At 38.5% G+C, this 21,599-nt stretch overlaps 1 pseudogene across 1 annotated transcript; it reads right to left on the bottom strand.

The window, feature by feature from the left end:
* Positions 1-8,702: 8,702 nt before the first annotated feature.
* Positions 8,703-21,192, bottom strand: LOC309835248 (ferritin light chain-like; annotated as a pseudogene). The gene is made up of 2 exons: positions 21,164-21,192; positions 8,703-9,342 (listed from the first exon to the last, which is right to left on the bottom strand). The product of its transcript is annotated as a ferritin light chain-like (transcript).
* Between the last annotated feature and the right edge of the window lie 407 nt (positions 21,193-21,599).

Genomic DNA, 21,599 nt, shown 5'->3' with positions numbered 1-21,599 from the left:
GGAACAATTAGGGCATTTAGAAATTTCCAGTAGTCCTTAGAATACTCCTATTTTTATTATCAAGAAAAAATCTGGAAAATATAGGTTATTACAGGATCTAAGAGCTGTTAATAAAACTATGCTAATAATGGGAGCTCTTCAACCAGGCCTACCCTCTCCAACAGCCATACCACACAATTATCATCTTTTAGTTATAGATTTAAAAGATTGTTTTTTCACTATTCCTTTGTTTCCTGAAGATAGAAAACATTTTGCTTTTAGCTTGCCTGCCTTAATTTTTAAGGAAGCCATGAGGAGATTTCAATGGAAAGTATTGCCTCAGGGCATGGCAAATAGTCCTACATTATGCCAAAAATATGTGGCTCAGGCCTTGACTCCTGTGAGAAAAAGGTTTCCATCGTTATATCGCATACATTATATGGATGATATACTTTTAGCCACTGATAATATTTCTTTATTAGAGACTGCTTTTCAATTTTTACAACAGTCCTTACAATCATTTGGCTTGGTCATTGCCTCAAGAAAACTTCAAAGACAATCTCCATTTTTATATTTGGGAAAATATATTGATAACACTACTATTAGGCCTCAAAAACTGCAAATTCGAGTTGATAATTTAAAAACATTAAATGCTTTTCAAAAATTACTTGGAGATATTAATTGGCTAAGGCCTGCCTTAAAACTTACTACTGCTCAATTACAGCCTTTGTTTGATATTCTTAAAGGTGTCTCAGATCCTTCTTCTTCACGCTCTATGACTCCAGAAGGATTTCAAGCTTTACAAATAGTCAATAGATCTATCAGTTCTACACAATTAACTAGAATTCATACTCACCTTCCAATTTTCTTAATAATTTGTCCAACTCCTCATGTGCCTACTGCCGTCTTATGGCAAACTGTTGGAATTATTGAATAGATTCATATGAAATCTACACCCTCTAAAGTTATTAACCCTTATTATGAACTTATTAGTAATTTAATAATGCAAGGTAGAACTAGATGCTTACAACCTATAAGTATAGAACCTTCTCAAATTATTATCCCTGATTCAGTTAGTCAACAAAATTGGCTTTTTCAACATAGTAATGAATGGGGTCTTGCTCTTGCAGGATTTTCAGGTACCTTGGAATGCCATTACCCTGCTGATAAATTGATCCAATTCAGCAAACTTAACTCATATCTTTCCTTCTATAATTAGGCAACAGCCTGTCCCTCATGTACCTTTGGTTTTTACGGACGGTTCTTCTTCAGGAGTGGCTACTGTAATCATTGACGACGGAACAAACCTCGTTAAAGAAACTTCCTTGACTTCAGCTCAACGTGTTGAACTGTATGCTGTCATTATGTCTTTTAAACATTTGCCTTCTATATCTTTTAATTTGTTTTCTGATAGTAAATATCTTATTAGCTTGTGATTTCTTCTGGAGACTGCGAGCATAGGACATACTAATGACCCTGAATTATCATCCTCTTTTCGTTTGCTTCAACAGCTTATTCGTTCCCATGATGATCCTGTTGCAGGTCTGTATATCCGTGCTCATTCTAACTTGCCTGGTCCATTGACTAAACTTAATGCGACTGCAGATGTTTTAACTCGATCTAAACGTGATCTTTATCCTGTACATTTTCCTCCCAAGAATAGAGTTGAAGTTACTCCTCCTCCTCAATCTCTTTTCCCTAAAACAGGACATGTCCCAATTTACCGTACTCCTCCTTTCCGTTCGTCATGCTGTCAAGAATGGCTAATATTCTGCATTCATTATCTCCATACTCTTGATACTCATGGTCCATGTCCTGGACACCCTCATATTATGGTAAGTTATGATCAAACTGCTTCACAAGCAGCACAGCAGTTGCACGCTTTACACCGTCAGTCAGCGGCTACATTACACACACAATTTTCCCTTACTGGTGAAGCCGCCCCACAAATTGTGAAGCAATGCCCACAATGCTTACCTCACCTTCCTGTTCCACATTATGTTGTTAATCCTCGTGGATTATTACCTAGACATTTATGGCAAATGGATGTTACTCATATCCCGTCTTTTGGGAAATTACAGTTTGTTCATGTCACTATCGATACTTATTCTGGTTTCCTCTGTGCTACAGCACAGACCGGAGAAGCTACTAAACATGTTATCACTCATTTATTACACTGTTTTGCTTTCATGAACCTTCCCAAAATTATTAAAACAGATAATGGGCCCGCTGCTTTTGCAACATTTTGTAATTCATTACAAAATTACCCATATTACAGGCATTCCATATAACCCTCAAGGACAAGGTATTATAGAACGTGCAAATAGATCTTTAAAGCTAACTATTGAAAAAATAAAAAGGGGGGAATTGTATAGAACAACGCCACATAACCTTATAAATGATGCTCTGTTTATTTTAAATGTTCTCACTGTTGACAAATTTGGCTGCTCTGCAGGGGGAAGGTTGGTGGCTGAGCCAAGATTGGTCTCTCAGTCTCCGGAGGTCCTCTGGAAAGATCCGTTAACCAGCACTTGGCGTGGTCCTGATCCTGTGTTGATTTGGGGACGTGGTCACATGTGTATCTTTCCCAGATCAGCGCCTGGACCTTGCTGGCTTCCTGAGCGCTTAGTCAAGCAAATAGATGGCTCGCCACAGCTCACCTAGTTCAGAAGATGAAGAAGCTCTGCATCTCTCCCGAAAATTTGACAGTGTTGATTCAGAAAAAGAAGAAGAGGAGACCACTTGCCAGGACGACTCAAAGGAGTGATGTTCCAACTTGGGGACAAATTAAACAACTGGTTTCATGAGCTCAAGAGTCAGTGAAACAACAGAATAATCCTGTTACACCTGTAACTTTTTTTTTGGTTATGTTGGCAACCATTTCATGTGTTCCCTCTGTTAATGCAGCAACTTACTGGGCCTATGTACCTGATCCTCCACTATTACAACCTATATCTTGGTCTGAAGCAGAGTTTCCTGTATTTTACAATGATAACTGTTTATGGGCCTCTTATTGGGAATATAAAACAAATCAATATGTCTGTAAATTATACTAACTGGCTTAGTACACATCCTGTCTGTCTTAGCCCACTGAATCTGGAAACTGGACATGTAAAGGCTATTAGTTATGAGCATACAGATGTTTATGAGGGAACGGATCAATCAATTAGTTTGTCAGGCTCTCCAGGCATCCTTCGTTTTACAGGAACCAACATTACTCTTACATGCCACGCTACCAGCCGACGAGAGGATCTTAAGGATACCATCATTTGGTATAAAATGGGCAAGCTATTAATATTAGAGGTCAAATCTCATACGCCTCACCACTTAGGGATTCCGCTATTACTATAGCCAAGGTTACAGGTGAAGATTCAGGAAATTATTTCTGTATGAAGCGTTTACTTGGAGGACAAGGGATACTTATAGCTGAACATAAGGTTACTATGCTTAACAGAAAATCAAAAAATCAATTTCCTCCCCTTATGACCGTTAACTTTCCTGGATCCAATTTTGAACATTGCAATGCATCTTGGAATAATAACCAAATATGGTGTACTATAGATTATACCAAGGTGTCAATTCTTATCTCTTCTTTTCCCATCATAGATAGGTTTATCACATTTCAAAAGAACTGGGATATATGGAAACTAGCTCTAACTTATTCCAATACACCTGTTATAACTTGTGTTGCTCCTCCATATACACGTTTGTGTGATTCTATTAACATTGGTAATTCTTCCAAAGGAGGATATAATATTAGCTGTGTTAATTGTATTTTTAGCAGTTGTATGTTCCCTTCTGCAGGAACGCAATCTGTGCTTATACTAAAGCAACCCATGTATGTTATGGTGCCTGTACATCTGAGAGAACCTTGGTATGAAGATACTGGAGTACAGGCATGGGTGGAACTCTCTAAAGCCTTGCAGAGAAGGAGACATTTTCTTGGGTGGCTAATAGTAAGTTTACTTGCCTTGGCTGCTCTGTCTGCTACCGTGGCTACTGCCGGTCTTGCTCTTTCACAGAGTATTCATCATGCTCACTTTGCTAATCAGTTATCTCAACATAGCAGTCTTGCTTTATCTTTACAAAGTCACATATATTTACAGATTAATAACAAGTTAGATGAATTTAAAAACGCAATTTTGGGGATTGGAGATCAGATGGCAGCATTAAAATTGAGGATGCGTCTAGCTTGTCATGCAAAGTATACATGGATGTGTGTTACTCCTTAAAAGTACAGTGACTGTATTTGGGAATGGGAAAAAGTAAAAATGCATCTGCTGAGTGTTTGGTCAGATAATAATATTAGTCTTGATCTTAAGAAATTAAATGCTGAAATTCAGGATATACAAAATACACATCTTGATGATGTTTCGCCAGAAGATGTAATTCAGACTTTACTGGATCATTTAAAGTGGTTAAATCCTCAGTCTTGGATTACCGGAAGGTTGTCAGGATTTATTACCCTGGCCATAATTTGCCTATTATTGATATTAATCTTCTCATGTCTGTTTCGTATCCTCATGCAACAGTATACTACTCTCGGCACTAAACTTCATGGAATTATTTTGCAGCAAAAGTTAAAAAATAAAAAAGGGGGACCTGTGGGAAGCAGTCAGCCTTGAGAGCAGGTAAGGACATGCCAGGCATGCAGCCGCTGCTCGAAGGGACTGTCCCTACTTGTTCCCCTCCTTGTTCCATTCCATGGGAGATAAATCACCAGGGCCCAGAGATCAGAAAGAATGTAAAATGAGACAAGCAAAGCTGTCTTCCCCCTGCACATGCAGGTTATTTTTGATGCTTCTGGGTTTATGGGTTTCCTCCCAGGGAAGTTAACCTTGAGCCGAGACAGTCTGTAGATAATGTAATCCACCATCTGGCAACCTTCCTTTTTCTAGTCTATATAATCTGCAACTGTAGCGCAATAAAATTTGCCTTGCAACCATCAGTTGTCTTGGTCCTTCACCCATTCGTCGGTGCCACTTCAGTTCCTTACCCCTTCCCTTCTGACCCTGGGCGGTGAAATCCTCTTTCTCCGGCTGGTCTGCGGCACACATGAATATATGTTTTTGTCTTGCTGTACTGCACCTGTGCTGTCTAGCAACAGATATTTTGTCTGCTAGTAGTGTTCTAGATTATGTCTTTCCAAAGCGCTGAGGCAGTGCACCTATTCTGTAGTTGCAGCTGATGCCTGAATGTAGCCTAGCTGACAAATTATTGATTAATAAGAACTTGAATTTCTGAAAGATTTGTACTGTTAACCAAAATCTGAGCAAGGAATCTCAAATGTAATTCTTAGCCAGAATTACATGTTAATGAACTATTGAACAGTGTAAATGAAGGAACATCAGTGTAAGGATTTCTTTTAATTTATTTTTTACCTGCTTGAGATATCAGTTAAAGTTTGCCAGCTTGGTTGCAGATGAATGGACGTTTGAAGTTCACCAAACTACTTAATGTGGGATAGGATAATAGACTTCCAGCGCCCTCAAGGCTGTGACCTTGCAGCCATTTTACATAGCACATCCTCCTCCTATAGGGATGAACCTTTCCCTGGCCCGAAAAGTAGCAGCTCTGTTGAAGCTTTGCATATTGTAACAGGCTTTTGTTTCCAGGTTATATGTCTGTGGAAGACTTAATTCTGAATAGAGATATAGATATTACTGGAAACTAATTGTTTTTTCTATTATACTCTGATTTATCAAAAAAGTAAAACATTTAAATTGTGCTACAGAAATTCAGAAGTTGTCTTGCAATCTTTAAACAATAAATGAATGAGTTGCCCTTAAAAAGAAAAAGGATTAAGCAGTTAAGCTGTTGGTCCCACATCAGACAAATTATCCTTATACCTCCTGTCAATATTGTTAACAGAGACTGTTATTTTATTAATCCTTATGATCCCATGATTCTTTCTTTCATGTTTCAGGGCACAGCAGGTGAGAGAGTGGATTTGTTAAGCTGGGTGGGTTTATCCTTCTTTTATGCGTTCATTCAATTTTATGTTCATTTACTTATTGTACACACATGGCAATAGAAGCTGCTAAAGCAATCATTGCTATTCTGCAAAACAACAAGGCACAGAAGCAGATGTCTTATTTCTGAGATTTCTCCCCCCAGGATTATTATGATTAAAGATCCTTTCCCCCACTCCCTGGAGAGGACAAGGGGCTGCTCGCTGGAGGTTTTTTAATGACTTGGGGAAAGGCTCAAATATCCCCCCATTATGGTAATCCACCCCAGGGGCAAACCACACAAGAATATTATGAATTTATTTTATTTTTCTATCCTTGCAAAGGTAATACTCAGCTCATTAGAATATGAAAACTATACTGTCAAATTTCAGAATTACATGGATGAAGAAAATCACCAAAGTGGCATCATATCACGTGTGTTATAATCGTATTTACTATATTGACTATATTAACTATGTTGTGTTAACAATATATTGTATAACTATATATTGAAAAGGCAAAATGCTGTAACTTATTTCAGAGAAAATAATTATATTGGCAAACCCCAAATTGTACATTGTAGACAGGTCCTAGGAAAAGAAGAATTAATTCATAGTGGACAAGAGGTTAGCTTCTGTTTTCAGCCATGTGCTATTTCAAGAATTAAACGTCATGAATAATACAGGATATAAGAGGAAGAGTCTAAAGACGGAAAAGCACATTTTGATCAGGAAAGAGAATTTAAGGCTTGTCTTTTTTTTTAAGGAAAACTGCCTTATTACTATGAGATAAGAAAATTGTTTCCTTCTTTTCTTCCTTGCTTTCTTCTTTTTCTTTTTTTTAACCTTTTTAATTTTGGATATTTGACCTCTAAGCTGAGATGACTGAAAATGCCTCCTCTGGGCATCAACCTTTTTGAAAGACTTTTTCCCCCTCCCTAAGGGCTATTTGTCTCTTGGAGGCATTTTCTACATTACTCACCAAGAGGCAAGCATTTGTCCTTGCACTAAATGCTGACATCTCCTGATAAGAGGGAAGCTGCAAAGTAGAAGAATTGAAGGTCAATATGTTGATAGTGGTCTCAAGAGCATTGATGTACATTTGTGTATTGGGGAAGGGGAGAGAAGCTTGAGAGTGGGCCAATGGGGAGGGGTAAATATTTTGTGATGCTGTCTACCTATGGGCTTATAAAGTTTACAGCTGCATTAGGAGGACAAGCATTACCATTAGCATGAAAAGTAGGGCAGACCTCAGTTGCAAAAGCTTCTAGCCATACACACATAGGGCAATACGTAAACGATACACCTTATTGCATTCACCCATTCACCCTCCCCTGTTCATGCTAATTGGAAATTTCAATCCATTTCAGAGAAGTAACACAACTATCGATCATTTTCCCTGGCACGAATCTTCCTAGAGCTCACGCACTAGCCCATGTGTCTTAGATTTAATATCTGCTCACTAGCTGGATTGAAGCCAAGAGATGGTTCCCAAAGTTGCTGCACATTAGAATCACCTGGGGAACTCTGACCTCCCTGTGCCCAGGCTCCTCCCTAGACCTACTGAATCAAAATCTCTGGGGCTGGGACCCAGACACCAATGTTTTTCTTAAAAGCTCTTTAGGTCATTCAAATGAGCAGCAAAGCTTGAGAAGCAGCCCAATAACGGGAACAAACTTATTTCACACAGATAAAGTGGGGCAATTCATATGTTAAAAGAACATGAATATATGTCCATGCCTCTCTCACGCTTTGTCACAGTTTACCCTTCCCCCTCCCCATATCCTCAAGTCCGTTCTCTAGTAAGTCTGTGTCTTTATTCCTGTTTTACCCCGAGGTTCTTCATGACATTTTTTTTCTTAAATTCTATATATATGTGTTAGCATACGGTATTTGTCTCTCTCTTTCTGACTGACTTCTACACTGTTGGTGGGGATGTAAATTGGTGCAACCACTATGGAAAACACTATGGCAGTTCCTCAAAAAGCTAAAAATAGAGCTACCATGTGATCCAGCAATCTTACTCCTGGGCATATATCTGGACAAAACTATAATTCGAAAACATACATGCACCCCTATGTTCACAGCAGCACTATTTATAATAGCCAAGACATGAAAACAACCTAAATGTCCACTGACAGATGAATGGATAAAGAAGATGTGATATATATAAAATGGAATACTACTCAGCTATAAAAAAGAATGAAATAATGCCATTTGCAGCAACATGGCTGGACCTAGAGACTATTATACTAAATGAAGTAAGTGAGAAGGAGAAAGACAAATACCATATGATATCACTTATATGTGGAATCTAAAATATACAAATGAACTTATCCATGAAACAGAAACAGACTCACAGACATAGCACACAAACTTGTGGTTCCCGAGGGGAAGGGGGAGGTGGGGGAGTGATGGATTGGGAGTTTGGGATTAGCAGAGGTAACCTATTATATATATGATGGATAAACAACAAGGTCCTACTGTATAGTACAGGGAACTATATTCAATGTCCTGTAATTAACCTAATGGAAAAGAATATGAAAAATTGTATATATGTATAACTGAATCACTTTGTTGTACAGCATAAACTAACACAACATTGTATATCAACTATACTTCAGTAAAATAAATTTTTAAAAAAAGGAAAAAAAATGAATATATATATATACATATATATATATATATTTCTTTTTTTCCTCTTTATTCTGTTTGTGTTTCAAATAGGCTTTTTTTTTTTCCTTCTGCAAAAAGCGTTATTGTTTCCATTTGGTCCAAGGCTTGGGAGAGGGCTCGAGGGCGGTTACAAAGCTGCCTAGTAGCTGCAGAGCAGGGCTTCAGGCAGAAGCTCTGATGCCAGAGGGGCTCCTCAGAGGCCGCTGGACTTCAGAGACTCCTGTTTGTGCTCGAGGGTGAGCCTTTCAAAGAGATACTCGCCCAGCACAGCCTGCGGACCAGCCAGCCTGCGGAGGTTGGGCAGGTGGTCGCCCATCTTCTTGATGAGTTTCACCTGCTCCTCCAGGAAGCGGCTCTCCAGGAAGTCACAGAGGTGGGAGTCTGCGCGGGCGGAACCCAGGGCGCGCAGATCTGATAGTGCCTGGTGCAGGCTCTTCTCCCTAAGAATGGCGGCTTCCATCAGCGTCCTGGGTTTTACCCCACTCATCTTGAGAAGGCTTCCGCGCATCCTGGAAGAGGGCGCGGCCACAGCACTGGTTTTGCATTTTCAAGAGACGCTGGGCGCCCTCACACTTCTCCTCAGCCAGTTGGCGAAAAATGTGGCCCGCACTGTCCAGAGTCCCATTGTTGCTGTCGAAATAGAAGCTCAGAGAGAGGTAAGTGTCCCCAGATGCATGTTGAACAGGTGGTGGACGGCGGCCTCCACCTCGATGGAATAATTCTTACGCACCTGGGAACTCGTGGTTGATCAGTGATAAGGAGCTAAGCTCAAAAAACGGTGTTGGCCTGTCCTGGAGGCTGAGGATAGCTGAGTGGCTGATTCCAAAGGTTGCGACAGGAAGAAAGGTTGGAGGGTGGTCGGGGGCTGGAGCAAGGAGCGTCCCTGGGTCTGTTCATTCCAAACACTGTTGAAGCAAAAGACAGAACTGCAGGACTGCCGAGCGCACTGCCTCAAATAGGCTTTGATATAAATGAACAAGAAGTCCAAACAAGGACAAAACTTACCCTTCCCCCCACCAAAATAGCTGGCGATACTAGAATCTAGACCTGGGAAGGGATTCTTCCATTACTTTCTGAACATTCCAGGCCACTAGAGCAGTGGTTCTCAAAGTATGGTCACCTTGTAACCAAGCAGTACCCTATGGGGCCTTCCTAGGACAGACCCATCCCCCATATCCTCTGCTGTAGTTCCTCTCTGAAGTACTCAGATAATAGTATCTCAGGCATATTTCTTGAGTTTTCAGGTGCTAAAAACCACTGCCCAGTGGAAGAAATTAACTCCTTGATGATCATGAGCACGTAGCCCCCAGACCTTCTGGCACCTAAGGATGGATAATGTTACCTGCCCTGTGGCCTCCACATCAACCAATCAGAGGATTGTGCACGAGCTGATCACATTCCCTGGGACGTCCCTCCCTCACCTGGCCTTTAAAAATGCTTTGCTGAAATCCTTTGGAGATTTCAGGGTGTTTTGGAACTCGGGCCACCCCCTCTCCTTGCTCGATCCTGCAATAAATCTTTCTCTGCTCCAGACTCCAACCTTTAGGTTTGTTTGGCCTCACTGTGCTTCAGACACATGAACCTGCATTCGGTAACAACCTGACCAGTTTTACCAGCGTCCCCTGATAATGTGTCAGATATTCAAGTTTTAGGGCCCTGTCCCAGCCCTATGGAATCAGTAACTCTGGTGGGGCTCAGTGATCTCTGTTATAACAGGCCCTCCAGATGATTTTCATTCACCTTAAAGTTTGAAAATATCTGCATTGTCAGCTGGCCAAAGCGTCCACCAGCAGGTGAAGGGGAGTGGTGCCTGGAAAAGATAGGGACCAGCCAAGGCAAGTACAGCAGCATTTGCCGTGGTAGTAATGGAGAATGCCTTTTCTCCACTGGTTGGCACAGACTAGGATCTGGGAGCAGTGGCAGGGTTATTTAGGATGCTTTACATTTCAATGTAGAGGGACCGCTGTCCTGGTTTGCCAGGGACTTCCCCTGTGTGAGCACTTAAAATCTCATCCTGGCAAACCCCTTAGCCCTGGGTTTGAAAAACGTAGGGAATAACATGAAATTTAGGGAAAACATGATCTAGGTTTTGGGCAAGTCACAAGTGCTAATTAAAGCTAAGCAAGTATGGACAACATCTAGCGTTCTTTAGCCCTTTGCGGGGAGGTAAATCTGATTGGGTGAAAGGACTTATTGTTAAGAGATCTTTGTAGAAACATCCCCTTCTGCTTAGTCCGCTGGTTCTCAGTTCTGGCTAGACATTGGCATCGTCTGAGGAGATTTAAAATGATTTTATTGGTCTACGATGACCAACCGTCAGTGTGAGGGTTTTTAAAAAGTGCTTCAGATGATTCTAATGCACAACCAAATTTAGGTGCCACTGCTTAAGCTTTTGAACCGCTGCTGCATATTTTCACCTCATCTTCCTATGAGAATATCCAACTGTACTTGAGGTTTTTTTTTTTTTCTTTTTCTTTTTTTAACTGTCTTATTATAAGATTTACTGTCTTAAATAAGGTTGAATGTACAGAAAATCTTGCTAGTCCATCTGGTATAGCTGGATACTTAGAATAATATCGTTAAGATATATACCATTTAAGTATTGTGACTGGCCTTTTTGAAATTAACATATGCATTGAATTAGTATGTTCTCTTTTGAAGTTGTTATGTTGGGGAGCTATACCTCTAATCTGCCATTGCTAAATATCTGGACACCTCTTATTAGGAATTGCTTTTAGAAATCTTTAGGGATTAAAACCAAGATTGCTGTATTATTTGCACTGGAACCACAAAAACCTCACAGAGTTCCCCCCCCCCGCTGTACCTTCTACCCCCATCTCTAACCCTTGGCAACTTCTAATCTGTTCTCCATCTCCACGGTTTTGTTATTTTAAGAATAATATGTAAACATAATCATGAATTACTTAATCTTCGGAGATCGGCTTTTCAGAATTTTTCCCTCGGCATCATTCCCTTGAAGTTCATTTCAATTTTTGCATATATTAATAATTTGTTCCTTTTTGTTGCTCGGTAGTATTCTATCATAAGATTTTATCACAATTTGTTTCAACATTCATCCACTGAAAGACATTTGGGTAGTTGCCAGTTTTTGGCTATTATAAATAAAACTGCTATGAACATTTATGTGTAAGTTTCTGTGGGAACTTAATTAAGTTTTTGTTTCTTTTGGATAAATGCTCAAGAGTACAATTACTGCGTTGTAGGGTGAATCTACTTTTAGGATTAAAAGAGACTGTCAAGCTGTTGATCAGAGTGGCTAAACCATTTTATTTTCCCACCAGTGATGTGATATAAGTTTTCTATGTACTCGCCAGCATTTGATGTTGTCACTATACTTTAATTTTAGTTATTCTCTGACATCTCATTATGGTCTTAGTTTGCATTTCCCTAATGGCTAATGATGCTGAGCATCTTTTCACGTGCTCCTTTGCCATGTGTATATTCTCTTCCATGAAATGTCTGTTCCTGTCTTCTGCCTATTTTCTAGTTGGATTTTTTTAAGTTGTTTGGAGAGTTCTTTGTATATTATAGATACAAGTCATTTGTCTCATATGGGATTTTCAAATATGTTTTCCTACTGTGTAATTTGAGTTTTCATCCACTTAAAAGGATCTTCTATGAAGCATTTTTAACTCATTTTGATGAGATCCAATTTATCAGTTTTTGCCTTTATTGATCATACTTTTGGTGTCAAGTCTAAGAATTATTCCCCTAGTTCTAGATGCCAAACATTTTCTCCTATTTTTTTTTCTAAAAATGTCCTGCTTTTACATTTAAGATTATGATCCACTTTGATTTAATTTTTGTGTAAGGTGTGGAGGTTAAGGTTCATTTTTTGTTTGTTTGTTTTTGTCGAGGGATGTCCAACTGTTTCAGTACCATTTTTTGAAAAGTCTATTCTTCCTTGATAGCTTTTGCACTGCTGTCAAAAACAAGTTATATGTATTTATGTCAGTCTATTTCTGGGTTCTCTATTCCATTCCATTGATCTATGTATCTACACTCCATCATTACTGCAAAATCTTGAAATTGGTAGATTAATTCCTCCATTTTCTTCTTCCTTTGCAAGTTGTTTTAGCTATTCTTCAGCCTCTTCTTACCATATAAATCTTAGAATAAGCTTGTCTAGATCCACAAAAACCTTGAGGGCATTTTAAGAGTAATTGTGTTAATAAGCCTCTTAACTTGGGGAGAATTGACATCTTTATCATGTTGTGTTTTCTAATCCATGAACAAGGTATGTCTCCCTATTTGTTTGGGACTTAAAAATTTTTCTTCATCAGCATTTTGTAATTTTCAGTCCAGAGGTCCTATAAATGTCTTATTGGGCTTATATTTAAGTATTTATTTAGGTCAGTTGTAAGTGGCATCACATAGTTTTATTTAAGCTTCTACACATTTGTTATTAATATATAATTTGATAAAATTGTGGTGATCTTGTACTCTAAATCATTTACAAACTAATATTATTTCTCAAGCTTTTTGTGGATTCCTTGGTATTTTCTCCATTTAGATTATCATCTCATCTTCAGATACAGACAGTTTTACTTTTCCTTATTCAGTATAATAGGATATATTACTATTCAACATTCAGTAGGACATGTTCCTTCCTATGCAACGTAGAAGGAATAGTCCTTTTATCTTTTAAATAAACTTTTTAAAAATTTAACTTTTAAATTTATGTATTTATTTATTTTTGCTTTATTTTCTTACTAGAACCTCCAGTAATATATTTAATAAAAGTGGTGAGAGCAGATATCGGTGCCTTGTTTCTGATCTTACAGAGAAAGCATCCAGTCTTTCACAGTTAAATATCATGTCGGTATAGGTTGTTTGTAGATCATCTTTATGAGTTTCAGTATGTTCCTTTTCTATTCCTAGTTTGCTTGGAGTTTTTTTTCTTCTTTTTTTAAAATCATGAATGGGATTGGATTTTGTCAGATGCTTTCTCTGCATTAATGGATAGGATCACATGACTTTTCCCCCTTAATCTATTGGATATGGTGGATTACACTGTTTAATTTTCAAATATTTAACCAACTTTGCATAACTGGAATAAATCCCACTTGGTCATGGTATATTATTCTTTTCATATATTTCTGGATTTAATTTGCTAATATTTGGCTGAGGGTTTTTCAGCCAATTTCATAAAAAATATTGGTCTGTAGGTTTCTTCTTTCTATACTATCCCTGTCTAGTTTTGGTATCAAGGTAATACTGGCTTCATAAAATTAATTAGAAACTGTTCCCTCTACTTGTATTTCTTATCAAATCATGTAAAATTGGTGTTAATTCTTTAAGTCTTGGGTAAAAGTGAAACATCTAAGCCTGAATATTTCTTTTGGGAGTTTTTAAATGAAAAACCAGTGTTTCTAATGGTTACAGGAAAATTGAGATTATCTATTTCATCTTGGCTGAGTTTTGGTAGTTTTGGGTGTAGAAACATTGGCCCATTTCATCTACATTTTTGAATTTCTAGTGTAGACTTGTTCATAGTAACTTGTCCCTCATTAACCTGCAGGATATGTCATGGTATCCCTGGTTGCATTTCTGATATCTGTGATTTGTGCCATCTCTCTGTTTATCTTTATCAGTCTTTCTAGATCTTTATTGGTTAGATTGTTTATTTCAAAGAACCAGCCTTTTGTTTCATTGATTTCCCCCGCTATTTTCCTGTTTTCAGTTTCATGGATTTCTGTTTCATCTTTATTATTTCCTTCTTTCTGCTTGTTTAGTGTTTTTTCCTCTTCCTTTTTTACTATTTTAATATAGAAAATTAGATTATTGCTTTGAAATATTTTCTTTCCCAATTTAGTGCTATAAACTTCCCTTTCAGCATTGCTTTCACTTCATTCCGCAAACTTTGATCTGTTATATCTCCATTTTCTTTTATTCTGTGCATTTAAAAATTTTTCCTTGATGCTGTCTTTTTTACCCATGAGTTATTTGGAATTGTGATGTTTAGTTTTCATGTGATTGAAGATTTTCCTGTTGTCTTTCTCTTATTGATTTCTAGTCTGATTCCATTATGGCTAGAGAACATACTCTCTATGATTTTAATTCTTTTAAATCTGCTAATGTTTTCTTATCGCCCAGTATATGGTATATGAGTGAATGTTCCATGGACACTTGAATATGTATTCTGCTCTTACTGAGTGTGTTCTTTAAATGTCAGTTATATCCTGTTGATTGATGATGTTTTCAGTTCTTCCATATCCTTGCTGATTTTTCTCTCTGGTAGTTGTATAAATTGCTGTGTTGAAGTTTCAAATAATAATTGTGGATTTAAAACTTTCTCCTTTTACCTTTTTCAGTGTTTCCTTCATGCATTTTGAAGTTCTGTTGTTTGGTGCGCACACATTTAGTATCACTAGGTCATCTAGGTGGATTATTCCTGTTATCTTTATGTAATGACCCTCTTTGCCCCTAATAATTTCCTTTGCTCTGAAGTCTACTTTATCTGATATTAATATAGCCATTCCTGCTTTTTCTGATTAATGTTCACATGATATATCATTTTCATCCTTTTACTTTGAACTACCTATATCATGATGTTTAAAGTAAGCTTCTTATAGACAGTATATAGTTGGATCATGCTTGCGATTTTTTAATCTACTCTTCCAATCTCTGTCTTTGACTTTGTTATTTAGATCATTTACCGTTAACGTAATTATTGCCATGTCAAAGATTTGGTCTACCATGTTATTTTTTGTTTTGTCTTTTACCTTAGTTTCTCAATCCTGTGTTTCTCTTATTTTGCCTTCTTGTGGGTTACTTAAACATTTTTTAATAAGTCCATTTTACTTTAATTCATTTATAATCATTTGTGTATACTGTTTGTATAGTTTTCTTAGTGGTTGCTTTTGGCATTACAGTATACATATGTAACTTATCATAGCCTACTGGAATCAGTGTTTTATTACTTCAAGTGTAGTTTCAAAATTTTACTTCCATTTAGGTCTCTTAATATTCCCCAGTTTTAAAGTATGATTTTCTGTAGTATTTCCTTTCTCTACATTGAGAACCCCATCAGACGGTGTCATCATTTTTGCTTTGACCATCATATAGAATTTAAGAAACTCATGAGGCTAATGATAGTCTCTTATATTTACCCCATTTGTTTTCACCCATTCCATTGTTCCCCTTTTCTTTCTGAAGTTCCCAGTCTTCTGTTATTGTTTATGTTTTCATAACAGTAGGTGATATCTTGGATTTCCAGTGCAACTGGATATGAGTTTCAGGAAACACTGAGCCTGGCTCACTTAATGCTACTGAGTTGGAGGGTTTGTATATGTTGGGCCTGTTGGCACAGCAGATGCTAGCAGATTAGACTAATGTTGATGGGACTAGTGCCACAGGAGGATGGGTTCCCATTCAGGCTATGCTGCTGCTACAGTAGATCAAGTCCCCCTCTACCCCAAGTGTGGGGCAGTGACCTGCTGCTGTCACTGCTTTGTATTAGGCTCCTTTTGCCTCAGGTGTGTGGTGGGATCCCTTGGAAGCTGCTGCTGCTGCTGCTGTCAATCACAAGGTTAAATTCATTTCAGAAATACTTAAGTATAAATATATAGCCTGGCTCTTGTAGGACCTCTGTATTTTTTTTTATTGCTTTCATACAAATTATCCCAAATTTAGTGACTCAAAACAACGTAAATTTATTACCTTACAAGTCTGACTTTGGTCTCAATTGAGTAAAAGTGTTTGCAGGATCGACAGATGAATGGATAAAGATGTGGCACATATATACAATGGAATATTACTCAGCCATAAAAAGAAATGAAATTGTGTTATTTGTAGTGAGGTGGATTGACCTAGAGACTGTCATACAGAGTGAAGTAAGTCAGAAAGAGAAAAACAAATACCATATGCTAATACATATATATGGAATTTAAAAAAAAAGAAAAAATGGTCATGAAGAACCTAGGGGCAGGGCAGGAATAAAGACGCAGCCATAGAGAGTGGACTTGAGGACACAGGGACGGGGAAGGGTAATCTGGGATGAAGTGAGAGAGTGGCATGGACATATATACACTACCAAATATAAAATAGCTAGCTAGTGGGAAGCAGCCACAAAGCACAGGGAGATCATCTCTGTGCTTTGTGTCCACCTAGATGTGTGGGATAGGGAAGGGAGGGTGGTAGGGAGATGCAAGACGAAGGAGATATGGGGATATATGTATTTGTATAGCTGATTCACTTTGTTATGAAGCAGAAACTAACATGCCATTGTAAAGCAATTATACTCCAAAAGAGATGGTTAAAAAAGAAAAAAAAGTGTTGGCAGAGCTACATTCTTTTCTGGAGGCTCTTAGGGGTGTTTCTGTTCCCTGGACTTTATCCGCTTCCAGTGGTCACTTTTAGTCCTTGACTCAGAGTCCCCTTTCTCCACCTACAAAACCCCAAATGTTGCATCTCTCTGATTCTGCTTCTATTAGGACATCTCTCTCTTTCTCTTTCTACAGTTGGGAATGGTTTTCTGCTTTTAAGGACTCATGCAATTAGATTTGTTCCATGAGGTAATCCAGGATAATCTTTCTATCTCAAGGCCTATAACTTCAGTCATATCTGCAAAGTCCTCTTTACCATGTAAGGTAACATATTATTGGGTTCTAGGGATTAGGGTGAGGGCATTTTTAGGAGCCATTATGCTGCCTACCACACCCTTAACAAGTGACCTTGAGAAAATTACTGAGACTTTAAAGCCTTACTTTCCTCAAACATAAAATGGAAAGAAAGATAACTAGTTAATATCATGAAAGTGAAACAGTATATATGAAATCAACTAATTCAAAAAATAAGATTTCTTCTTTTTCTTTATGATTGGCATGATTCTCAGAGTTTAGTTACTTGAAGAGTTCCTTTTTCTTAAACAGAACTAAGGAATTTCAGGGTTCAGGTGCTGTAAGATTGTCTGAATTATCTGAGTAACAATTAGCTAAGCACAGGTGTAAAGCATTTGATTTACTCCCTGGTGTCCTTTATCTTCTCATCCCACTAAATCCATATCCCTTGTCTAGCTCCAGCCAGTAGAGTCAGAGCTTGTTTTACTGTTTAACTAAAGTTCAATTTAAGTTTGCTCTACATCTCCAGATTCTCAGCCCTGGTTGCATATTATAATCACCTGGGGAGATTTCAAGACCTACTTGATGCCAGGGTTTTACCTATCATGGATATTTGAAGAGGGACCTGGAATGAAATGCTCTAGCTTATGGTTTGGGGAGCCAAATCATAGTCTACACTGAGCCAAATCATTTGCGAGATCACCTCTAAAAAGCAATTTATCTGTGGTGACTGATGCTCTTCCTTTGTCAGTATGCTTGTCCCTCTTTGGGGGAAAAGAAGAAGGGGAAAAACCCCCCAGCGGTTGGGCTCCCTGAATTATAACCTGATGCTGTGGAATTAGTGTTGGCTCAGAGCGCACATCTTCAGATACCCATTCTCTCTCCTGCTTCCTTGCATGAGCTTATATCCTTGGGCAGTTTTTCATCCACCACCCTCTTTTGCTTCTAATCTTAGCAAGTAAATTCTCTCCTTAATGAAACAGCATTTCATGAGACTTACTGGGAGCATAGGTCTGTTCCAGACCTATCCTATGTTAGCTAAAGCAGATATAAGTGATGTATTTTTGGCATTCATCCTTGTGGGTTGGAGAGAGAAGACAGAATTTTATCCTTTAGGTGTCATATGACTGGGCAAATGGGCTCATTCCCTCTACTGCCTACCACGTAAAATACTGAGGGTGTTACCTCTAGAAGGTATCTTCTAGGTATCAAAATAGCTCACATAAGTCATATTTCTCAGTAAAAGGTGACAAAACTATGGCTTAGGTGGTGAATTTTCCATGTCAATTTGTCTGGGCCACCATGCCCAGTTATTTGGTCAAATATTATTCTGGATATTTCTGTGATGGTGTTTTTGTGTTTTTAAAAATTTTTATGTTTTATTTATTTATATTTTTGGCTGCATTGGGTCTTCGTTGCTGCACGTGGGCTTTCTCTATTTGCAGCAAGCGAGGGCTACTCTTTGTTGTGGTGTGCGGGCTTCTCATTGCGGTGGCTTCTCTTGTTGCAGAGCATGGGCGCTAGGTGCACGGGCTCAGCAGCTGTGGTGCACGGGCTTAGTTGCTCCACGGCATGTGAGATCTTCCCAGACCAGGGCTCAAACCCGTGTCCCCTGCATTGGCAGGCGGATTCTTAACCACTGTGCCACCAGGGTAGTCCCTGTGATGGTGTTTTTGGATGAAATTCATAATTAAATTTGTGGTGGACTTTGAGTAAAGCAGATTATCCTCCATAATATGCATGGGCCTCATCCAATCAGTTGAAGCTCTTAATAAAGACTGACCTCCCTGTCACAAAAAGGAATTCTGCTAGAAGACTTACAGAAATTGAACTGCAACTCTTCCGAGAGTCTCTAGACAGCCTAACCTGCAGATTTTGAATTTACCAAGCCTCTACTATTGTGTGAACCAATTGTTTAAAATCTCTCTCTCTTTCTCTATCTTTATATAGATATGGATATAGATCTAGATATCAATAACGATATCTAGATCTATATCTATCAGTATATATGGGCACATTGTATACACATGCTGTTGGTTCTGTTTTTCTGGAGAAGCTTGACTAATACAGTGGCCCATATATATAAAAGGATGAACCCAAGTTCACCCAGGTAGAAAGTAGTACAACGAGAACTGGAACTTAAGGCCTCATGACTCATTCAGCTGTGAACACTGACCCAGAACTGGCGTCCGCACACTCTGGCCCACTGATCAGATCTCGCTTGACTCCTGGTTTTGTACATAACGTTTTGCTTGAACACAGCCGCATCCATTCATTAACGTATTGTGCATAGCTGTTTCTGTGCTACAGCAGCAGATGGGCAGTTGCAATGGAGACGTATGGTACAGAAAATCCAAAATATTTACTATCTGAGCCTTTACAAAAAAGATCTGCTGACCCCTGCTCTAGGATGCCATCTGATTTCTGATAGCACCGAGGAGAATAATTCATGCACATTGGGATAGATTGTTAATCTCATGTCCTCCTTAGGTCAAAGATCTCTTAAATGCTCACCCTTGCAATAGCCAGCTTGGGGAGCATTGTCTGAGGATGCAGAAATATTTCTTGCCAGGTCTTTCGAATCCACACTGCTCCCTGACTATGGTTCTTAAAACCTATTTTTTAAAAAAATTTTTATTGGAGTATAGTTGATTTACAGTGTTGTGTTAGTTTCAGGTGTACAGCAAAGTGAATCAGTTATACATGTACATATATCCACTTTTTTTTTTTCTTTTTTCAGTACGCGGGCCTCTCACTGTTGTGGCCTTTCCCGTTGTGGAGCACAGGCTCCAGACGCGCAGGCTCAGCGGCCATGGCTCACGGACCCAGCCGCTCCGCGGCATGTGGGATCTTCGCGGACCGGGGCACGAACCCGTGTCCCCTGCATCAGCAGGCAGACTCTCAACCACTGTGCCACCGGGGAAGCCCCATTTTTATTTTTTTTTGGGAGTCTTTTCCAAATAGCCCATTACAGAGTACTGAACGGAGTTCCCTGGGCTAATAAGAAGAGCAGGTTCTTACTAGTTATCTATTTCATGTATAGTAGTGTGTATATTTCAGTCCCAATCTCCCAATTTAGCCTCCCTGCCACAATCCCCTGGTAACCCTAAGTTTGTTTTCTACATCCGTGCCTCTGCTTCTAAAACCTGTCTATTTTAACCAACTACCACTCATTGCTTACTGTCTCTGGCTTCATGTACTTGATAATAAATCTACTTCTTGTTCTATCCTGGATGACATGTTCCAAGGACTGAGATAATATCTTATTCTACATAATTTGTCCTTGATATTGTCTATCTTGGGGTCTTCATCTATGTCCCAAAGAAGACAGTCACTCTGTCTTCTAGTACTACTACTAATACCCATTTTATGGCATGAATTTGACCCAATGCACTGAACTATCCCTTTAGAAGCTGTATGCAACCTGTCACTGGGTTTTAGCACAGGGGTAGAACTCACATTAGTGATCATATATAAACAAATCTACTTGACCAGAAACTTTTTGTCTCACCATTTATTACACAAGTAACTTCTGTCTTTGCATCTATGATGTAAATATTTTTAATTTCCTAAATTATCTGAAAAATTATTTAGAGCTTCCATTTCAGTAGGCATTGGAATTGCTGTGTTATGACTATTTCATTATTTTATTTCCAAGTGTTAAATTAGGCTTCAAGCTTTGGCCAAGAGTAGACAGGAAAGGGTTTCAAAGAAATGAAGAGTGGGAAAAACTTCTGATGCAAGGGAGACTTAATAAAGATTTGATTTTGAATCAATAATTTATAATAAAGGTTTGAGTTTGAATCAATAATTTATGTCATTGCAAAATAGCTCCCTGCTAAAATTCCATTCTTTGGTAATCATTAAGTACAGAAATTAACAATCAAAATATGCAGTGATCTTCTTCATTTTCTAAAAACAAACCTATATCTAGATGAGAGGAGAATTCATCTCATAACTCAGGCTCTGGACTTACGACTCCAAGTTCTGTCTTCTTTCAACCATACCTGCTAAGTTTCTGTCTAACTTCTTGAGCATGAGGTAATGGCGTCAGCTTTCATCCCCTTCCTCAGTATATAGCTTGGTGAGTATGAGTAAGGGATCTAAAACTTGAGAACCTGGGTTCAAATCTTGACTCTAAAATTTACTTGTTGAGTACTCTTGAGCATGTTATCTGTTTTTGCCTCAGTTTTCTCATCTATAAAATAGAGATACCATTACTTCTCTCAGGGAGTTGCTGTGAGGGTGAAAGAAAATTCACACAATGCAAGAATTTATCAGTTCTTGGAACACAATAAATACTGAAAAATAATGTTAGCCATTATCAAGGCCCCCTCATTTTATGGATAATATAGATTAGTTTATATAGGTCTAATATTTACATATGCATAAATATTTTGTACCTATGTGTG

This window comes from Grampus griseus, assembly GCF_964374135.1.
Source record: "Grampus griseus genome assembly, chromosome: 17".
Classification (NCBI taxonomy): domain Eukaryota; kingdom Metazoa; phylum Chordata; class Mammalia; order Artiodactyla; family Delphinidae; genus Grampus; species Grampus griseus.
Note: the sequence above shows the minus strand (reverse complement) of the source record. Positions and strands in the feature narration are given on the sequence as shown.